Source organism: Rissa tridactyla, chromosome 3 (assembly GCF_028500815.1).
Source record: "Rissa tridactyla isolate bRisTri1 chromosome 3, bRisTri1.patW.cur.20221130, whole genome shotgun sequence".
Taxonomy (NCBI): Eukaryota; Metazoa; Chordata; class Aves; order Charadriiformes; family Laridae; genus Rissa; species Rissa tridactyla.
The window spans coordinates 19,326,087-19,344,727 of record NC_071468.1 but is presented as its reverse complement, the minus strand read 5'-3'; the positions used below and the strand labels follow the sequence as shown (position 1 = coordinate 19,344,727).

Sequence of the window (18,641 nt, the reverse complement as noted above, 5' to 3'; positions counted from 1 at the left end):
CTCATCTAAAAAACCCTCTCAGCATCATCCATTTAACAGGAAAAATAATGTTGTATTTTTAGAAAAAGGCTGTCTTCCAATCTGCACGCTAATGTCATCATTCTCCTCCTGCTAAACTTGCCTTCAGGCATCTCCCCAGAGCCAGCAGCGCACCCCAGCAGAAACTCTTCCATGGGGTAGAGAACAGGATCCCGCCTCTTTAAAGACACCTTGGAAACAATACGGGACCCAAAAAAAACATCAATGCAAACTCTAGCTTGAATTTCAAAGCAAACATACTGAAAAGGTACTGCTAAGTAGCAAAGAAAACAGGCAATTTCACTTTTTCGCTCCCAAAGGATTTTTTTCCCCCTTAAATACCCCAAACAACAAGAGAATCAAGTCCTGTATTACTCCTCAAAATCTCCTTGCATGACCACAAACAGATAAATCAGCGCTTCCTCAATTTTCTCTCAGAAGGACAAGCATGCCAAAATTCAGTACAGCTCTCTAAGCAATTGTTTATTTGGTATTTCTAATGAATGCAGATGGAAACCCTCAACAAAAGACACTTCTAGTACAAATTATGTTCTCTTTAAATTTCTTAAGATTTATTTCTTGGTTAATAGTTACAGCCCTCTTACTTCTACCTTACTAGTTTTACAATTGTCTCTGAGTTATTTTTGATATTGACCTAACTTCCAGGCTTTTCATTTTTTTGGCCCACGATACACTTCCCATCGTATGACCACATTTCTGGTCCCGCTTCCAGGCCCATGACCCCTCTTTCCGGAGACTCCCGACCCTCCGTTCTGGCTTTGTTTCCTAGCTGATAACCCAACTCCCATCAGCAAGCCTGACTGCAAATCCACCCACAAACCATCTTCAGTGGAGTTCACATCTCTACTTAAAAGCACTAAAGCTGTGACTCTGCCTGGAATAAAAAATTGCTTCTTGGAGTTTTGACACACTGGTGTAAGAATCCCTGCATTTGTAGGGCTAGCAGCAAAACCTGTTTCCTATTAATAAGAAATATGAGGAAAAAATGGATGTTACAGAGAAAAAGTCAAGATACAACACACTCAACTCATTCATTAAAAGATGTACCCCCAAAAAATTCTTCACAAGTATTCCGAATAAAAAAAGCAGTGTTCACACTGCTAACCTAGTATTTCATCACAGGGAGACTGTATCTACTTCATAACAAACTTTTTAAATGAAAACCCAACTGGTTTAACAGTCTGAGAGCTCGTTTTAAGCACCAAAGTATTGGCCACTGTATTATATACCTTCCCATGGAGCTGTTCATCATTTCCGCAGGCTACAATAAAACTAATACATCACCTTTGATTTATATTTAAACACCACCAACTAAAGTTCTTCTGAAAAACAGAGTTAGAGGCAGATCCTGTGAAGGAAATGAGGACATTGGCTTTTACTTGCTATTCTATATTGCACCTTACTCCTTTAATAGATCCCTTAATTTCCAGGTTGGGATAAATGGAAAGTGAAATAATCATTTTAAACTGTGCAAATTCACTCTTATGGCTTGTTTAGGTGACCTAAATCGTAGGTTGGCTCTCCTGCAACAATCTTGCTTGGTGATGAGGTCATCTGTGGTACTTTGGAAGCACTTTGCTCACTTGGTGGTGTGCGTGTGTTCGGCTCTCATCTGTCGGCATACATCCTCAGTCATTTTGATGGGAGCTGTGTTGGTGCCACCAGAAAGAAAAACACCCCCAAGCAATTTCCTTGAAGCAAAGCAACCCAAACCCATGCCTACAATAAACAATTTTTTTTTCTGGAGTTATTTCACTTTGCATAAATTGCAAAATTTCACTTTGAATAAAGCTGACTTATTCTCATTTCAGAAACTAGCTTGTGAACCAAATTTAATTTAACTTGGACTCATTCAATCCTGAGCTTGCCTCTGAGAACAAAAAAAAACGTCAAAAGCAGGGGAAGGTGGGGGAGGGAAGGAAAAAGGAAGAAGAAAAAAGTTAAAAGAAAATGCATTTCTGCAGTACCAGTGGCTACACTGCAGACAAACCTCCCTCCGAGAGCAGGACTCTATCCTAGGAGTCACACAAATTGGAGCTTCAGTAGGAAAAGGCAGGACAAGGCCTGCAGACGTTAAGGGGAACAGCACAACCACATGCTGCCACCAGCTCTCCATCTCTTCTCCCTCTCGCCTAAAGGTACACAGTGCTCAGCAGCATGTCTGTTCCCTGTTTCTTCTTGCCAGGGCTGCCAGCCACTTTAGCGGCAGTGGCCTTGGCCTGCTCAGGTGTACAGGAACACCAGCTATCAGAAACATGTGAGAGACAAAAAGACATTCTTCAGGGTATACTTAGTAGAGCATGAAAACATTGAGTTCCAAGACATGGATATCAAGAGTAAATTTCCTAAAGTTTTCATTAGAAGAGCACTCAGGTCTCCAGAGATTCCGTGAGGGAAGCTAAGAAGGATCGTACCCAAGTCCCTTCCTTTCCTGCAGCTCCAGGTCAGGTAACAGTGTTGTCCCTTTGCCCCTCCAGACCTGTTCTCATCTTGTCTTACATATCTTACATATCTGGAGAAGAGAAGGCTCTGGGGAGACCTTATAGCCCCTTCTAGTACCTAAGAAGGTCCCTTCCACCTTGGCATCGTGAGTGATTTTTCTTACAACAGCACTGGATCATCTCCCCAGGCTGGAAAAGTGAAGCAGCACAGCAGGCTCCATGTGGTACCAACATCTAAACCAGGAGGCCAGCCCCAATGGATATGGCCAAGAACTGCTACACACGCATGCAGACAAAAAGGCCACGAGAAGCAAGACAGCAAAGCAAAGCAAGGAAGCAGGAGCATCAGTACCAAAGTGAGTTGATTCAAAGCAGGAATGAACCCACACCTGCCTTCCTGTAACACAGACACTTTTTCATTATGGGCTACTCTAGAAGAGACCCATGGCTATGCCAAATGCCTCGAAAAATGAAAAGAGTAAAAAAAGAGGCTATACATAGACACAACACAGTTATTCTGAAAAATTAAGTAGCAGCCCTTGTCTGTCTCAATGCAGAAATCCTTCCAAGTCTGGACAGAAAAAACAAATCAGAGCAGAGCAGTAAAACATGACAGTCATCTCCTGTGATACTGGTATGCGCCTGTCCCAGGTTGGTAATTGACCTTACATTTAATTCCCTTTCTTTCATTTAATTTTAAACCGTGCCATTGCTTGCTTGGCTTTACAATGCCTGTCAGATACAGCTGATGCTTCAATGCAGTTCTCCAGCAGGAGCTGCGTCTGTATCACATACACACAGAGTTATCACCAAGCCTGGATTTATTTCCCAATTTTGAAGAACTCCCTCTGCCAGGAATATAAAGAAATACACTAACATGAAAAAGCCAACTAGAGTCTCAATTCAGACTGAGAAGACCAAGCCACGCTGTTAGAAGGGCATGACCAGCACTTGCTCCCGTAGGCTCTTCCACCAGTATATTTATTTTGTTAAGTACCAAGTATACTTTGCTCCTTCAGCTTCAATATGAGAGAAATCCACATTCAGAGGTACTTTGCCAAAAGAAAACGAGGAAGGTCATCACAATATAGAGACAGAAAATTTAGCAAAACAGAATGGGGAGAGAAAGGAAGAGAAAAAAACATCCCAAAGGATAAGTTTCCCCACTAAGTATACCACATGCTTAAATGAAACAAAACAAAAAGAACAGCAGTTTTTCTAAGGGGTTTTCTTCAAGAAAGTCACAAATCCAACAATTTAAAAATACCTCCATAGAACTGTTTTACAAACGAGGCCAAGAGCAACTTTCTCTTCTACAATCTGTTCATTGCTCTTTTATGCCAATATACTTCTTCTCGAAGAAAAAGCCCAGCTCATATTTTAATCGGCAAATTTGCATTCAAGGTTATTAACGATGTCTCAGTGCTAGGAAATGGCGAAACCCACATAATGCAATTTGCTCATTTAAAGCATTTAGGTAGTATTTCCTACTTCAGACTTCTCCCCTCCTTCAACATCATAAACCTAGGCTGCTCATTAACCAACAATAAAAGCAAATAAAATCCCTACTGAAGAATTAGGCTGAAGATCAGTTTTAGCATCCTTCATAAGTTTACTTTGTAAACTTGGGGATCATCCCAAACTCAAAGCTGAACAAATGCTAATGGTCAGCTATAAAAAAAAAAAAAAAATTTAATTTCCTGTACTGCATGAACAACATTTCTCATTCTTTTAGACGGTCACTTATTCAGCTCCAGCAAAGCCAGTATGTTTAAGGTAGGGTTAGTGGTATGTTATTCCTTAAGACAATGGGGTTGGGGTGGTGGAAAGAACTTTGTTTTAGCCAAACAGAAGCATCTCCACGCTAAGTAATTGCTTCAGTCTATACAATTCAACACCACCAACCCTTCAGTGGGAGTTTTCAATACTGTACTGGGCTACTTGGTGGTGCTTTGTGTTTCACCCGGCACCAGTACGCAGCACTGCCAAAGCAGGGGCAGCCCCCAGGGAGGGGGAGCCGAAGGAAGCCAGCAGCAGCGGGGCATCAGATGCTGCTGCCAAGAAAGGCAGGGACCCAGCCGCGGGTACTGAAGGACCCAGCTTGGAGCCAAAAGATCATGTTTTATAAAGCCTACCATAAACTTCTATTTGCTATTTACTCATTTTTGACTGGTTCACAAGAAACTAATCCTGAAGAAAGGCAAACTTATTTTATTATTTACGAGTGAAACTTACTCAGCAGGGAAGATTATGATTTCAAATTTTGTGGCTCAGAAAAAGAGTTTCATTGCTGCCCTGTATACTAAGTAACTAAAATGAGATTTAAAATACAGATTAATAAAACATCTATAATTCAAAACCATGCCTGCTTTTTCTGTCAGATGGAAGCCATGATTCTGGTACCTTCAGTTCGCCCATTGAAACAACTGATTTTAAAAAACACAAGACAAAATACTGCAACCAGACTTCGCCATATCCACAATTATTAAATAAAGTAATAAAAACATTCCACCGACTGGAAAAAGCTATGTCATCTGCTCATCACCTTATATGCCATAAATTTCACTGATTGAAAAGGAGGTTATGCAAGATTCAAGGTCTTCTGGGGTTTGATCATTCCAGGAAATATTTGGCACAATATTTTGATTACAGAACTCTCCAAATATCATTTGGGAGAAGACATAAAAGGTATCAGTTTCCTGTTAGCTCTTTTTTGTAAGCCTTTTAGTAGAAACAGATAACATTAACCAGGACCTATTTCTCCACCAAATGTACTGCTGGATAACAGAGAACTACAAAAGCCTTATGTTTAGAATCTGTTGTTGGAAAGAACTGCAAATGTGCTTAACTTTAATTATGGCCACTGAAGCCAATGGCAAGACCAATTACTAACAACCCTTTGGTGAAAGGAGAGAAAAGAGGTAACGGTATTTGTTTGTAATAAGGTATCGTTCAATTTAATTACATTCAGTAATCTTTAAATGCCTGTAATACAGAAGGTACCTTTTTTGTATGTACACAGACACACTAGAGCCTGCATGTTTGTTTTGGCATCTAATTGCCTATGTGTTAGGGTTTGCCTTCTTTTTATTTTTGCCCTTCTTTTTTTTTGGTCGAGTTTGTTTTATTCTTACTGCATTTGATTTGAACTGCATTAATTATTTCAGGCTGCTAGATTACTCTTGTGAAGCAAGCCTAAAAGAGTATAATTAACAAGAGAAGCAGCAGTGTTAGCACAATAGCATGCACATGCACTTATTGAAGGATAAAAATAATTACTTGAGGACTAATGTCAAAGTACTTCTGATAAGATTTTTTTTTAAAATAACCTTTTGTCCCTTCTGCATTGTGCATACCAGCATGACAGGCAAGGTTTTCATTAGGAACCAAGCCTCCCTCCCCACCAGCACACAGCTTTCTACATGACTGCTGGAATGCTATCAACACTCTCTAATGATCTCTTAAAAAATAAATGCGATTGGTTCTACACCACCATTAATTTGAGATGAACATTACTTTTATCATTTTACAGATAATTACTTTGAAAAGCTCTCTTTGCGGCGCAGTCTTCTGCACTGGGACCTACACTACGCCATGTATTACCATTAGCCAAGGAACTAATCAAGCAACAGCCTTTCGCAAGCCTTGTACAAAGTTTTTTTTTCCCTTCAGAATTTCCTGTTGGTCACGATCAATGAAATTCCACAGCTGCCTACAACTCCAGGAAGTGCAGTCGAATCACCACCGATGGCTTTAAACAGGCCTAGAGATGCTGGTAAGAATGACGTCATGCCTTGATGCATTTGCCAAATGAGCCCTCTCACTGAGCGAAGGTACAGCACTGATTGCAAAAGCTAGAAACATTAAGAAAAATACAAATGCCACGCAGATAAAACCCATCTGAGCTAATTATAAGACAAAGTATGTTACAAGATGGAACACATTACAAGATGAAGCTTTGCATTTCAGGAAGGGGTTTGGGTTTTCCTTCTCACCTCCCCTTCTCTCCTGTGGTGGAAGTTAAAGGTATTCAAAACACTCTGTACCTAGACATCGCTCAATGTAGTTGTACAAGATGCCAAGATGCATCCACCAGCAAATTAAGCCTGTCTGCTCCCACTTCTCCACTGCAAACTCCCGCGTAAGGCCTGGGAAGAGACTTCTGAACCATCTCACAGCGGTACCACATCAGGCTGTATCTGAATCAAAACAGCAGTCTCACAACCTAACTCACGCCAGAATATGCAGCAAGCGCCTAAAATAAAACAAAGCTTGCTCTTCCCTGACTGCAACCATCCAGTAGTCTTAGCAAGGCTGGGAAATTTCAAAAGAGAAATCATTCAAACAAGCACAGCAAAAGGACACCATAGCTGAGATCCTTCCACTTCTGCGCCTTTCTACATTTAACACAGAAAATTCCTCCTTCACTTCCTCCCACCAGAGGTCTCTACATATTTTTTCAAGACTACACAAGCTGTCAAATAACCGGGATTTTCCTTCTGAACTGAATTTTAGGCCTTTTTAATAAATCTGCAGCTAAGCAGACTGGCTTCTACAAGGCTTACATCTCAAGATTATGCTTTACTTATCAAAAGAAGCTCTAGTCTGGCTTTGCTTGGTTTAAACAAAAAAGGGACAAAGCAAGACACTATGACTATTTTACAAGTGCCGTCAGACCTACCGAATCTGCACAGTATCTATTTGCGAGGCTGACCATGGAATGTGTAGTATGTACCACTGATGACTTGGTTTTCTTAAACCAAACACAATCAAAGTTTGCAGAATGAGCTGGATTAAAAAAAGCCCAAGTTCATTCATTATTCAGATCAAGCAATAAGGACGGATTCAGCTTCATTTTTCAAGGAGTTACTGCAGCAAAGAACCTTGAGCAAAACAAATGACAGGACTATGTAGCAAAATCTTTTCTTAAAGCTTTTTGCAACAGACTTTTATATTGCAGAATACAAAATATAATACTTGTCACATCTAGTTGCCCTCCATGCAGAAGCTTTCTTTGCCTGATCCAATGGAGAGGTTAAGAGCACTGCACTAAAAGAAGGAAGTGGATCTCTTATCTCACTCTTCTATAATCATAGACACTCCCTAGACAGACATTTACTCGAGCAATGCTTAGTCCACACACTTACACAACACATCCTACCACACCAGGGAGGTGTTCTTTTTTTCAGAATATTTAGTCTTCCACATTTCAACAATAACAAATCAGTGTTTTTAAAGAAAAGCTTCCAGTTTAGAGTTGGTAGGTCGCTCCTCCTGAGCGGCGCATGGTAAGAGCAGGCACCCTGCAAACCTGCTTGCACAGTCCGCCCTGTCCCGACTCGTGGTCAGCTCGCTGCTCCGATCCTCTCCCCTGCAGAGCTGGCGCCTGACAACTGCCAAATCAATAAACACAAACTAGTCAGAAATCAAACTCATTTTCACCTCGTACGTAACAGTGGATTTGAAAGCTGGCTTAACAAGGTGAAGTGCTAGACCATCTCGCAGCCCAGAAAGCCAACCACTTCCTGGGCTGCATCAAAAGAAGGGTGGCTAGCAGGGCGAGGGAGGGGATTCCGCCCCTCTGCCCCGCCCTGGGGAGACCTCACATGGAGTACTATGTCCAGCTTTAGAGCCCTCAGCACAAAACAGACATGGACCTGTCAGAGAGGGTTCAGAGTAAGCCACGAAGATGATCAGAGGGCTGGAACACCTCTGCTGTGAAGACAGGCTGAGAGAGTTGGGGTTCTTCAGACTGGAGAAGAGAAGGCTCCAGGGAGACCTTAGAGACCCTTCCAGTCCCTAAAGGGGACCTACAGGAAAGATGGGGAGGGACTCTTGATCAGGGAGTGGAGTGATAGGATGAGGGGGAACGGTTTTAAACTGAAAGAGGGGAGATTTAGATTAGATATTAGGAAGAAATTGTCTACTGTGGGGGTGGTGAGACACTGGCCCAGGTTGCCCAGGGAAGCTGTGGCTGCCCCATCCCTGGAGGCATTCAAGGCCAGGCTGGATGGGGCTGTGAGCAGCCTGGTCTGGTGGGAGGTGTCCCTGCCCATGGCAGGGGGGTGGAACTGGGTGATCTTTAAGGTCCCTTCCAACTCAAACCACTCTGTGATTCTATGATCTATTTGCTGTGAAACACAAGTGCTGAACACAGACCTCCACACACCCAGCCTCCACTGCCTGCACTTCCTTCAGCAGATGAAGTGACCAGCGTTACCTGTCCTTCTCTTCATCAATTGCCTTGTTCTCTGTGGTGTAAAACAATAAAATAGATTGACAACAAGAACCAGGGAAACATAGTTTTAGCAAAATGGAACAAGTAAACCAGAAATTTTGAATTCAAATTCCAGCTGCTATCCTCACTGATTATACAGCCTTCAGAAAAGTTTAAGCAGACACTGAGCAGCATCAACCCTCCCCTTGATTTTAGTCATCCATGACCTACCTATACCTCTATCTATAGACCATACCTCCCTACAACAATGTATGCGCATTACTGAGGATATCTTAAACTATTGTGTGCTATCCCTTCTTATTTTGAAGCATTACAAGTGTAAATGTTAGAGGTATTCTCAAAATAAAAAGTGCAAAAAGCATAACTAAGAAAACCCTCTTGGACTGACAAATGCTGCCTGAAACTGAGCTTCAACCCATCAAAAACAAATGCCCACATTAAACAATATATTTCTCTGCTAAAAATATGCAAGAGGCTTGTCAGCACACCATTGTCAATTTTAATCAAACCACATTACAAAACAGATCCTATTCCATTTTTTCCATTTTGCCTTTTTTTTTTTTTTTTTTTCCGAATAGCATTCGAACAGAAGGTCCTTCTGTTTTGCAATCTGGAAACAGTAGAGGAAAAAAAAAATCATTTTTCTGCAATTCTTGCAGAACAGAAGAAAAGTGTGCATCTTCCACCAAAACTACAGTGCAAGAAAACGGATCTATTCACGATAGAATCTTCTTCCTCTAATTTGCCTAAAAGAGATTCAAAAGAGATTCTGCACAGCAATTAAAGAAGAGGATGATCTTCATTGTTCTTACTGCCTGGGCAAGTTTCTTTTTCACACACTGATAGAAGAATGACGATTCATGAGCCGCAGGCTGCGACACGCTGCCCCACAGGGATTCCAACGTCCACGTTAGGACTTGGACAAAGCCAATCGCAGAAGCGACAGTGCATTAATGCCTCCATCCGCCTCCTCCCTCCTCTCCTTGCAATCCATGGACTCATCCTGCAGGAATTACAGTTCAGTGTGGGCAGCAGTAGGAGAATCTGGCACCGCACGTCTTTCAAAGCTCCCTTCCAAACCCACAGCACCAGGGTTTTCTTGTTTGTTTTTGTTTCATAAGGCCATGTTTTGGATTACACAAAGCAACTTCTACCCTTTGAAGATGTACAGAAGTTGCGAAGATACTAAAGGTTTCTGAGTGGGCAGCAAGTGCAGAATTATACCAGCCTGGAGGGTTTGTCTAAAGAGAAAGTTCATATCACCTACCTTAGGTGCCTGGATTGTGGGACCAAGATGCTTATACAGTAAGTAGTGTTTTTAATTAAAAAGACTGAAACCTACAAAGAGCAAATGAGTGCTGACACACACAGTAGTCTGCCTCTTCAGTACTTTAAGTCTGAAAAGTTTGAATATATACTTGAAGCTATAAAGACAGCGCAAACTCTTGATTTGCTCTCCAAAGAAGACTGTACCATGACACAAGTATGTAGTAAACTAAGGGGCGGGTCTCTGGTATGCTGTGTCCATACAGGGAGCAGCCTGGATGGGCTAGTATGATACAAACTCATACTCAGTTTTCTAAGCGATAACTTTACCAAGCCCTAAATTAATCCACATTTGTCCTGAGACATGGGCACTGCTGGCCCATGCACAATGAGCTCTCCAATTAAAGGTTCCTCATCTGTCAGCAGCCTCCTTTTGCTTTTGCAAATTAGTATCACAAAGAGAAAACGTGACATGATGTGCTAGCTCCTTTCCCCGATCTCTACCCAGGAGACCAGGCTTTGCAAATACTGTCAGGTGTTCTCCGTCACAGCCATAACGGATATGGTATCAAGAAGCATGAACTCACTTTCAGGGAAGAAAGGGATTGAAAGATGAGATCTTGAACTGCTTTCTCAGCTCTGATTGTGGCATCCCCTTGGCTGTATGACCAACCACAGGATCATCAATCGCCTGTTTTCAGCGAAGGACCCGGTTACTGGGAGGAACACGTCTCCTCAATAGCTGGGGCACGGATGGAAGTAACACACCTCTCTGCCACCCTTCAGAGGCACGAAACTAGAAGATTTTGCCAACTGCAATAATGCACCAGCTACTGGAAATCTCTGAAGCAGCCACAGCGTCAAAACACCACAGAGAAACAGGGAAACCTTGCATTTAAACTTGTGTCCCAGCCAAAGTCATACACTTGCACGCTAAGCAAAACAAAAAGCCCCAAAGCCCCTGTAGACCTCGTCCTCTCCAAGCTTAATGAGACCTTCAAAATGTAAAAAACCAGAATAAGTCAACATGATAAATTTTGCAGCAGTAAGCTATACATGGATAGTTCTCAAAATTAAAGCTATGATTGTCTTAGATGTTAAGAAATAAAATATTAATTACCAGAGTTACAAAATTTTTGCATATGGTTTCAAAGGAACTGGCGTAGGCCATTAGAAACTGCCACTATCCTTTCCCATGAGTCGCCCCATTTCATTTTGGTGGCCTTTCAAGAGCTGCTGTAAGATGGAGGTATCGCCATAAGAAGTGACATTATTTGATCAGTATTTATACCTAAATAACTGTTCCAAAGGCTGCTAATTTAGAACATCTCCTCCTCTTCCTGCTCAATCTGTTTAATTAAGTGGTTACATCGCTTCCAAGCTGCCTCCTGAAACAGAAGTTAACACTTCTGATTACAAAAGTCAATCTCAAAAGCGACACCATTTATTTCTATTTATATATCTCCAGTTATTTTCCTAGAATTGTACATCCAAAGTCCAAAAATGTGTATCATTTTTAGGAAGTTAAACTGTCCGAGCCTTTTAATTAATGCCCCCAAAGTCACACCCCTGGCTCATACCCAGCAGCAAGTACTGGCTAAGAAAAAAAGGCATGTTAACTCATGGATGCTCAAGAGACCAAGCAAAACCTCCTGCCAACACTAGGGGCTGGATATGGTAAACAAAACAAAAAAGCCAAAAAGTTTCCTAGCTGAAAGATCTCTATTTCTATTTTGAAATGTAAAAAAATGACCTTACAGCTTTTAAAAATTAGAAAGTATTTTGAAAATACCAAAATTCCTAATTTGCAGATACAATTGATGCAACATTTTTATTTCAAGGTCAAAAAAACCTTAAAACCAGCAACAACTAAGGACCTAAACGGATTTTGTTTAGATAACTAGATAACTGCTGTTTGTAAGACGCCCAACAGCAATCTGAACTAGATTGTACCTAATTATTTCAAGATCAGCTAAGGTGGAAACTAATGGCATATTTAAAATGACTGTTTTAAAGCATGACTTTTGATTTAAGAAAAGCAAACAAACAGAACCTACAATATAGGTGAATTCATGCTGATGCTGAAAATGCACAAAGAAATTACATCTTTCAGCCAGACACAGTTTCTTTGGGGTTTTTGTGTGGTTTGGTTTTTTTGTTTGTTTGTTTAAAAATAATCTTATATATATTTTTCTGCTATAACCTGATCTAGCTTTCACTCAAGTCAGACACTCCTATAAACAGAGCCCTCAGAGCCAGGTCAGCCCTTTGTTTCTGCATCCCTACAGAAGACACTAAGAGTAGCAGTCCTTAACATTTTTTTTCAGTACACCAAGCTGTATCTACGCTCCTTTGAAAAGCTTACAGCTGGTTACTAACATTCAAGAGGAGGACACTCCTCAATGTACAAAAGGGCATTTGCATCCTCTGAATTTTTTGAGGTATAAACTGTTAAAAATGAACACCGGCCTATCCTTGCTTACATTCCCAACGAAGACATATAGATACCGCCAGTATCAGCTGTTTCCAAGTCTTAAATTGAAGCCTTTTGCTACCCAAGTCACACACCAAGTTTGTAACTGGAGACTAAACCCAGTCACTATGTTGGCTACCATGCTGCCCTCTCCCTTCTTCCTGTGCTGTCATGATCGGTATTTTATATCAACTTAAAATAGACAGAACCCGTACCCTCTCCATCCTATACTGAAATGCCTGATTGTGTTTTAGCCTGATGGCTGCTTTAGTTAGCTGATGGATCTTAGCGTGGGGTAGTTGTAAAGTAACATCTGCAGCCACAGAAGAGACTCCGGGATGCTGTCCAGATTTTTTATTAAGTGGATTTGATGTCTTGCAGGCTGGATTCCAGTCTTGTACCATTAAATGAGGCAAAGGGATAAAGAGACAGAGCCCCTCTATCCCATAGAGCACACAGCTTAAAAGATTAAGTAATTTTGTCTCACCCTAGATTTCAATTTTACTCTAATTTAAAAAATTTTTATCTGTAAACACAAATGTGTCTGGTGTGAAAAGCAGTTCTCCTTGGAAGCACAAAGGTGAATAAAAAGTGAGACTAGATTGGTTCCTGGAGCAAAATACACTTTTAATCTTGCAAAGTGCTGAGACCCATCCACTCAAAGTAAAAGACAAAGCCTCTCGAAATTACTGCAACACCTAGTTGTGCCAAGTGAAGTATGGTGTCCTTACACTGCAAGGCAAAAACCTCCTACAGATTAAATGCTGTGGGACCTGGCACTAAATGAGGATAAACAGGAGGAAAAATTTTAATTTCAAGCTTTTAGAAGGGTATTACAGTAAATGAAATGAAGATAACTTACTGTAAATGATGACATTTCAAATCGGAGTTTTAATACATTTGCCTAGTTAGGGTCAAAGAAGCCTAATGAATAAAATCCACTCTGTAAACTAACCATCAAGGGAATGGGAATCAATTTCAGCTGTGCAGAGTTCACACAGAGCACTGAGGGGGAAAACCAGTTATGTGCAGAGTCATCAACAGGGACAATAGAGATGCGTGGGCGCACAAACTCCTTGGATTCTGCAAAATAAGATTTTCCACATATTTTAGCGTATTTGATATAAAATGCACTTTTCATCTTTAAAACAAACCAGGCTCAAAAGTTGAAGCCTGCAAATTTTTAACATATTTACTTCTGGAGCATTCAGACGGAGCAGCAGCCTTGGCAGGGCTGGCACTGCACACGCGTGTGCTTGCCCACACTCCGGCAGTATGAGCACATCCAAACGACAGGCAGGAACGCTCAGGAAAGTTAAGATGATGGGGCTACCGCAGTGAAGAGCAAATCTCCTGAATGAGAGCATTCACAGGAGAGTTCAACATGGCTTTATTTATGCACTTCATGCTTTACATCAGCTCTCCTTAACTTTTCCAGTCTCTGAGCATAGACAAGACCTTACACAAAACACTTATCTCAGCTTGATCTGTTAATTTAACCTTGTCTCTTGGGCTTTGACAGATGAGCGCTGGCACATCTAGCTCTTGCTGTCTAACATGTTACCCCACGCAGTACCGACACCTTCTCAACCGCTTTTCTTCCCCGAAGCCATCCACCAGAGGAAACATAACTTCTGTCATCGGTGCTGCAGTTCTCGGCTGGACCTGACCTGGACCAAGGCAGACAGATGAACGAGCAGGCTAAAGCCTTTAACCCCCTTCATTGCAGGAGAGTCAGGGCTCTTAAATCTCACTGATCTGGCTGAAAAGCTAGCGCTCAGTTTTAACATATAGAGGGTTTGGGTTTGTTTGTTCTGCAGCCAGACAAGCAATATAGTACCAAATGAGGTGTGAATTTACTCATTCATTTCAGTGCATTAATGTTCAAAGATGCTTTGGGTCATGGAAACCCTCAAACTCCAAAGCCAATGAAAGTAAGTGTTTTGGAGAAAATTATTAAAATGAAGTGTAAACCAGAGCCAGATTTTTGTAACATCACCTCACAACGCTGGAACAATGCAAAGAAACCTTTAAGTTCCCCAAAAGGGGCAGAACAGGATTCCTCGTGGCAGAACGTGATGTGCTTCCACTCATGCATGGGTAGCAAAACAGCTCCTATAAGCTCTCAGCTTCTGCGACATCCAGCCTCTGAGTTGCGAGACCCTTCCATAAAGACATGCATTAAATTCATAGTGTTCAAGCCACATCTGACGCATGCAGCCTGTCCCCAGCAGCATGTGTGGGCACACACCACCAGCTTTCCCCAAGGCAAGCAGACCAATGTGTGTGGCCCTTGTGCCCAAGGGACAGCCCTCTGCCACCGCACAAATGAAGCATGGCCCTCAGCAACGGGATGGCAGGTGGCAAGCAGAAATTAGGGCCCAGGAGGGCATGGGACACTTCCTGCTTTACCTAACATAAATGAACCTCTCCGAGTCCAAATGACTCCAGGATTTTCCCTTAGTTGAGGAGGACCGGGTCAGAGACCACTTGGCCAAGCTGGACATTCATAAATCCATGGGCCCTGGTGGGATGCACCCGCGAGTGCTGAGAGAGCTGGCAGATGTTATCGCTAGACCACTCTCCATCGTCTTTGAAAAGTCATGGGGAACAGGAGAGGTGCCTGAGGACTGGAGGAAGGCTAACGTCACTCCAATCTTCAAAAAAGGCAAGAAGGAGGACCCAGGGAACTACAGGCCGGTTAGTCTCACCTCTGTCCCTGGGAAGGTAATGGAGCGACTCATTCTGGATGTCGTCTCCAAACACATAGAGGAACAGGAAGTTATTGGAAGTGGTCAGCATGGATTTACCAAGGGCAAATCATGCCTGACCAATCTGATAGCTTTCTATGATGTTATAACGGGTTGGCTGGATGAGGGGAGAGCCGTAGATGTCATCTACTTTGACCTTAGCAAGGCTTTTGACGCTGTCTCCCATTACATCCTCATTAGGAAGCTGAGGAAGTATGGGCTAGACGAGGTGACAGTGAGGTGGATCGAGAGCTGGCTGAGTGACAGAACCCAGAGGGTTGTGATCAGTGGCACAGAGTCCAGTTGGAGGCCTGTAACGAGTGGTGTCCCTCAGGGGTCAATACTTGGACCAATTTTGTTCAATATATTCATTAATGACCTAGATGAGGGGACAGAGTGTATCCTCAGCAAGTTTGCTGATGATACCAAGCTGGGAGGGGTGGCCGACACTCCAGAGGGCCGTGCTGCCATCCAGCGTGACCTGGACAGGCTGGAGAGCTGGGCAGAGAAGAACCTAATGAGGTTCAACAAAAGCAAGTGTAGGGTCCTGCACCTGGGAAGGAAGAATGCCAAACACCAGTATATGTTAGGGGCGGACATGCTGGGAAGCAGCTCTGAGGAGAAGGACCTGGGGGTCCTGGTAGACAGCAAATTATCCATGAGCCAGCAGTGTGCCCTTGTCGCCAAGAAGGCCAATGGCATCCTGGGCTGCATAGGGAAGAGTGTGGCCAGTGGGTCGAGGGAGGTCATTCTCCCCCTCTACTCTGCACTGGTGAGGCCACAACTGGAGTACTGTGTCCAGTTTTGGGCTCCCCAGTTCAAGAGGGACAGGGAACTACTGGAGCGAGTCCAGCGTAGGGCAACCAAGATGATTATGGGTCTGGAGCACCTCCCTTATGAGGAAAGGCTGAAAGAGCTGGGACTCTTTAGCCTGGAGAAGAGAAGGTTGAGGGGGGACCTGATTAATGTTTACAAGTATCTAAAGGGTGGGTTTAAGGAGGACGGAGCCAGGCTCTTTTCAATGGTTCCCAGCGACAGGACAAGGGGCAATGGGCACAAGCTAGAACATAGGAAGTTCCGTTCAAATACACGGAAAAACTTCTTTACAGTGAGGGTGACAGAGCACTGGAACAGGCTGCCCAGGGAGGTTGTGGAGTCCCCTTCTCTGGAGATTTTCAAGACCCGCCTGGATGCAGCCCTGAGGGATGTGGCTTAGGCAATCCTGCTCTAGCAGGGGAGTTGGACTAGATGATCTCTAGAGGTCCCTTCCAACTCTGAAGATTCCGTGATTCCGTGATTTGAAGACAGATGCAGACTCCCTCTTCTCCTCAGCCGCACTCTCCCTTCCCCTTCTTAACTCTCCTAAGACACGGATAGAGACTATGTGTGCTCAGGGACCTTACAGCTGGAACGCCCAAAGCAGGGAAAAAAGGTTCAAATAATCAAAGAAAAAATATCCATAAGGTAAAGATGACACGTGGCCAGCTTCATCACATAAATAAGAGCCACAGTGATAGAACAGGTACCTGTTTGTCTTCTGGCTTTGAAGCATTTGATTTCTGTACCATCCTGGTCGTCAAGAATCAGCCACAAACCAGAACAGAAATTCTGAAATGGATGATGGAGGTTTGCTTCTCTCAAGAGAGCCAGACTCAAGAGTTTAGCCTGTCTCTGGGCAAACTCAAGAGAGGTTCTTGCAGTTTAGCCTCATAAATATTTCAAATGTCTCATATTCTACCCTATCTCTTCTTACACTGTAAGTCACAGGACAGATATGCTGGAGCAACAAACAAGTAAAATAATAGCCACCAACACTCTGCATACCATTCTTGGCATTTTTTAAGGGTAGGAAATAAAATGTTACTTTTCCTCCCAAATATTCACATTCTCTCTTCCACAAGCATTAGATTTTGGGACTGATTTTGTGGATGTGATATGAAAGAAAAAGCTATCACCTGAAGTCCAAGCAGAAAATAAATCACAGAATAAATTCTGCAGCAATGTAGAGCAGAAAAAAAAAAAAAAAAAAGGATCAGCAATTCTAATCCAGGCAGTGTATGTATATATTGAAGTCAACAAGCTTAAACAGAATATTCCAACAGCTACGATTATATCACAGTAATGATAAGCCTATATCCTGCTGTGCAGCCACAGCTTTGTTGGAGCTTTAACTGAGCTCCATCCTATCAGCTTTATTCCCAAAAGTCTTCACAGTGCTTAACAAGCTCTCTTCCTTCATTTAGTGCTATAGTTTCTACATAAACACCTCTTTTAAAGCACTTTGGTTTGAACTGTCAGGCAGAGTGTCACAATCATTTCCAAGTAAATCTGACACAAACAGCGTAGGTCTCCTGAACTTTTTGCACTGGAGTAATCAACATGTAGCCTTTCAAGAGCAATTACATGCTTCAGGTGTACACCACTTCTGCTGAAGATGAGCTTGGTCCTTATGGTTATTGTCATTTTCTAATATATCACCACCACTGGATAAAATATTTCAGAAGCATCAATCCAGAAAGGATGTCCTTAGTCCCTAGTAAAAATTACTTCCTTCCCCTCAATCTGACATTTATCCATTACACATACTCTTAATTACACACCACTCAAAGGAAAATAAATAGAAAACAAACAAAAACCCCTCCCCACAACAAAAAGCTTGCTTAAGCTCCTGAATTGGTAATTGGTAACTGTAGATCAGTGATCATGCAGTCACTTCTTCTCCAGAATTACCTTTCCCATTTTCTTCATGTACGCTGCTTCACCAGTCCTGCTGTACCTCAGCAGTGTTCTGCAATGGTTTCCACTCTGACCACATATAACCAAACACACCTGTAAACGACCTCATTATTAACATGATTCATACTGAAAAAAAGAATGAGGAAGGGGACATTTTTCTAGGGTATAACTTGCAGTTTCCTCCTCAGCTATGCAGCGTCTTGCTACCATAAATCTGCACTCATACAATTCCTGTCAGCACGGAGAGGGTTTCTTGCACCTTCTCCACAATTTCTCTGTATTTCAGTTTCAGAGATAGAAAATGGGGATCATTTTTCTCTATCATACAGCAGTCTTGTAAGACTGGATTAATAATGGAGCTGTGCAGCTGCAGACTTTTCGTGCAGAGAAATTGTCAGCACTTGATATTTATTTCCACACAGCAAAGCGTGTTTTTAGTTGTTTTGCGCCACTACCACCAAACAGAGAGCTGCTACCTTCTGGCCTTTAACGGGAGACATAAATCCTACTTGTAAGTAATTGCTGACGTAAAACTGTAGGAAAGTTGACGGAAGATGATTTGTGCACACAAATTAGGGAGTGATAGAAAAGATGACTTATCTACACAGTTATAAGGGAAGTTAAAAGGAAGCCTAGTGTGGAACCGGGATTTTCTGACTTCTGTTGTTTCCACCACTAGACCACACTCTCAAGTAGAA

General features: G+C 42.4%; 1 protein-coding gene across 8 annotated transcripts in view; it reads right to left on the bottom strand.

The window, feature by feature from the left end:
- Window positions 1-18,641, bottom strand: part of EHBP1 (EH domain binding protein 1) — a 231,021-nt gene that overhangs the window by 197,225 nt on the left and 15,155 nt on the right. The window lies entirely within an intron of this gene.